Source organism: Stegodyphus dumicola, chromosome 3 (genome assembly GCF_044657685.1).
Source record: "Stegodyphus dumicola isolate Sdum_Otavi_A_Nest chromosome 3, ASM4465768v1".
Lineage (NCBI taxonomy): Eukaryota > Metazoa > Arthropoda > Arachnida > Araneae > Eresidae > Stegodyphus > Stegodyphus dumicola.
In genome coordinates, this window is record NC_140770.1 from 250,291,316 (window position 1) to 250,295,530 (window position 4,215).

General features: G+C 34.7%; 1 non-coding gene across 1 annotated transcript; it reads right to left on the reverse strand.

The window, feature by feature from the left end:
- Positions 1–2,258: 2,258 nt before the first annotated feature.
- On the reverse strand, positions 2,259–2,331 carry TRNAR-CCU (transfer RNA arginine (anticodon CCU)). The gene has a single exon. It is a non-coding gene; the product is annotated as a tRNA-Arg (tRNA).
- Positions 2,332–4,215: the final 1,884 nt, after the last annotated feature.

Below are 4,215 nucleotides of genomic sequence, written 5' to 3' on the forward strand. Positions count from 1 at the left end.
CAGTTAAATTAAATGTATAGGAACGATGCGGCTTCTTCCCCCCGATCCTGCACAATGGAAGGGAAAGGAAAATAGGTTGATATATGTTAAGAAGTTCACTAAGTGACTTATTCTTGGGGCAAACATAAAAAAATGCGCCAAGATAAATTTTTTAATTTCTCCATAAATTTCGCACCAGATTTTACAAAATTTAATATCTAGGTATAATTTGAGTCGTAGAATAGAAATATGGAAAAAAATTGGTATGTTATTTCAGAACAAGTTCAATTTTGTGTCAGAATACCTATGTTAGAATGATGCTATATATAAATCTAATATATATCCTAAGTCGAGCTTTCGAGGCATGAAAAACGCAATTTGAATTTTGTCAATCGGCCCTGTAGAACGGGAGATATATTGCCCCCCCCAAACCTTTTTTTTTTTTTTTTTTTTTTTTTCCCGCAGTGTACGTAGCGTTGGGGTCAATGTGACCGATTCAAAAAAAAAAAAAAAAAAAAAAAAAAAAAACTAGCCTATCTTGTAGTAAACAACAGATGCCATTTAAGAAATGGTTTAAACAATAGTAATGTAAGTTTAAAAACAGATCTAATAATATAACGCATCTATAAAAATAACAAAAAAATATTCTAAATTATAACTTATCTTTATTTGCAATTTGAACAGTAATATTTTACATGAGATTTGCAAATGTAATTCTAACAATAGTAGCATAAGATATTAGTTTTGTTGTCATTGCTTGATGGATAGAGCTTGCACCTTGCACATTTGACACACAATGAAGTATTCTCAGCAGATCCCGATGGTACGTTTTCCCTTTTTCTTTGTATTCGCTTCACTATTTTTATTGAGTCCTCACTTCTTGGTAGATGTGGCCTTATTTCAATGTCTGGACAAATGAGTGATTTTTTCAGTTCTTCCAAAAATAGCCTTTATTATAGTCAATTTGTTTCCCTATCATTCCCTGTGCATTGAAGTCAATAGAACAAATGCATTGTATGCAGAAGTAGCAAGCAATACTATCATGGACCAGCGATTTGTTAGGAAGTTCTGATTTATTTTTCTAACGGTGCCAAGCACAGTTATTTTCCGTTTTAGAAGAAGTTATCCTAAGGTATAAGATGTGAAAAAATTATCACATGTAACACTGTGCCCCGAATACCCATAGGTAAGATCGCACACTACTCGCATCTCATAATTTTTTGTCTTTGACTCTCCTTCTTTTCCAATGTAAATTTCCGTTTTCAGTATATACGAAGTTTTACTGTCACATAAAATCCACATTTTGATCCCATATTTAGATGGCTTACTTGGTATACACTGTTTGAAAGGACATCGGCCACGAAATCCTACAAATTGTTCATCTACAGTAATATTTTTCATTCAGATTATATAATATTGGTAGAATTTCTATCCACCTTTCCAGGTATCTCGCACTGTAGCTAATTTATCAAATTTTTTTTCTTTCTTGACGAGTGGATTTATTATAAGTTTAATAACTTTCGATATGGTGTAAAATGCTTGGAGGAACATTGTAGCACGAAATATATTTGTGCCAGTTTCTTTATCCCATAAGCCTTTCGTTGATTCTCCATATCATTTATATATTAGCGGCGCAGCTGTTAATTTAGAAGAATGTGACAGCGGATCCATCTTTCTTTTTATTCCACGATTCTTGGACTGAATACTCTCTTTATAGCTCATTTGTTGAATATCGATATCAAAATCGTTGGCAGAATTTTCCGCTTTCAATTTCATCACTTGTATGATTTTTCATACTGGGATACTTCTTCTTCGCTGTCAGAAGCTTCTATTAGTTTAGCTATATCAGCGTGACTCAAATTTATGCGATTCACCATTTTTTCTCTCACGTTCACGGACAACTCTTTTACAGTATATCACAAAGTAAAATATGGCAGAAAAAAAAAAAAAAAAGAAGAAGAAGAAGAAGAAACGTTGCTATAAGAGCAAAGAAGTTTGAACCCCCTGCCAATCGCATCAATTTTTTTTTTTTTTTTTGTACCTTGCACGCGCTATCTTGTCATGTGACCAAAAACATACGTCAATGAAACAGGTTTTGAAAACAGATAAGTTAGAGAAACTATTGTTCTGAATTTTTTTTTTTTTGAACTATTCCAAACAAAAGTGAACATGTATGAGAAAAATTAATGATTTTTTGCATTGGGTCATAGTGACCTGAACGATACATTTGCAGAGACTTTAGGTATATTTTGGAAGCAGAAGTCATGAAAAGTGAGCAATTCCCTCGCCGGGAATCGAACCACGGGCCTCTGGAATAGGCGCCCAGCGTGCTGACCGCTACACTACGAAGGCATGCTAAGAAGGCGGAAGAAATAACTTTTATACTCCCCCCCCACCTTTTAAAGGGCGGCTTAGGATTAGGAGACCCAGTCGCCAAATCCTGGTGGTGAAGAATCAGCATCCACCACCCTTTTAGTTCGCGCGCCACTGTAGAGACATTAGGTATTTCTTGGAAGCAGGAGTCATGAAAAATTAGCCACGCCCTCGCCGCGAATCGAACCACGGACTTCTGGGATACGCGCCCAGGGTGCTGACCACTACACTACACTACACTAGGAAGGCATGCTAAGAAGGCGGGAGAAATACCTTATAAGGTATAAATTGAAAAATATTCCTTCGAAATACAAATAAACACAAATCCCTCTACGAGTATATATTTATATTATTTACCAACAATGTCATGAAGATTCATGAAAATATCCCTGTACTATAATTTTTTACGAACGTATAAACTTTATTGTGGGTCATATAGACCCGAACAGAACAGCAGGGTTAACTATTTCATAAGTTTTTCGACATTTTTAACAAACTTCAATAAACCTAAACCTGTGTATGATTTCATCAGTTTGTTGACGTAAAAAGTAATAAAGAAACTGTTCGCAGTTTTTGTATTTGCTGAAACAAATCAGTAAAATGAAAACCAATAAATCAATCTTTCATATATTAAGTATCTTTATAACTATTTAATTAAACCTCAGATAATAGGAAAAATATGCTCTTTATTGGAACTGGTCAACAAACTTATTTTTCATATGTACGAGGAATCAGAAGTTTAATTAATTTTCGTTTCGTCAGGATCAAGTACATTTCATCACAGCTCTTGCCTAACTCCTCATTTCCGGTAGTAGTTTACTGTCTGCCTCTGTAAAATTTATATCTTTTGCAAGAAGTTCGTAACATAGCCAGGAAACTGTCTTTTATAACGTGTCAGGTACGAAGCCGAGATTGCTTTTAATTTCTTCCTAATTATATTCTGATTTCATTCACATGTGCGAAAACACCTTTTATAAATCGAAGCAAAAATCACCTTTTAAAAATTACTGAATAGTTTTAAGCCGTGATTTTTTTCCCTTCCTTTAAATTAAGTTCTGATTTAATAAAAATCTTTTACGACCCTGGTAGCACAATATGAGCGTATCATTTTATTAACTTAAATCATATTTCTCGTTCAGCTACCATTAAAAATTTAAAATGTAAGTTTTATTTGCCTATTATATTATCGTGTGCATATGTGGAGCATATATATTGCAACATACTGTTGGGTGCGTACGGGTTCGTAATAGATTGAATGCCCACAGCTCCAATCATACGCTCATAAAATTTATTTTATCGACAGAATTTTATAGAAATTTCAGACTTTTGGAACTTTTTACAAATATAGCTGTATAACTCCCCGCAGTAGTTACAATTCAAACTATTAAGAACGTTAAACACAAAGCAGTGCAAAGGGCATCCAAAGAACGAAGGTAACCCGGAGGTATCTCAGTACTCCACAGTCACGCTGAACTATTCACTCGTAGCTATAACTGAGAGCAGATGCTGTCTGTGGTCTTTTATAATTTTCATCCGTCCGCTGAGATATTTCTAATACTTTCTGCTCCTCGAAATTACTGGAAGGCGTACGAAACCCGAATTGCGGTTACAGCTACACAGAGCTTCAGATACCTATGACGGTGATACTGAGATCGGACTCAGATGTCGCCAAATGGTCGCCAAGTTTTGCGACTTTTAGCGGCAAATATTAGTCACCAGCCTGGATATATCTCGCTAAATTAGCGAGATAGCCATTTACTTTAAATAAACTTACTCCTGTATCCTTACTTTTTTGACAAGCTTCGTCTCTCTATATTTCCATGTTACATTATACTGAAAAATACAACAATTTCACATATAATT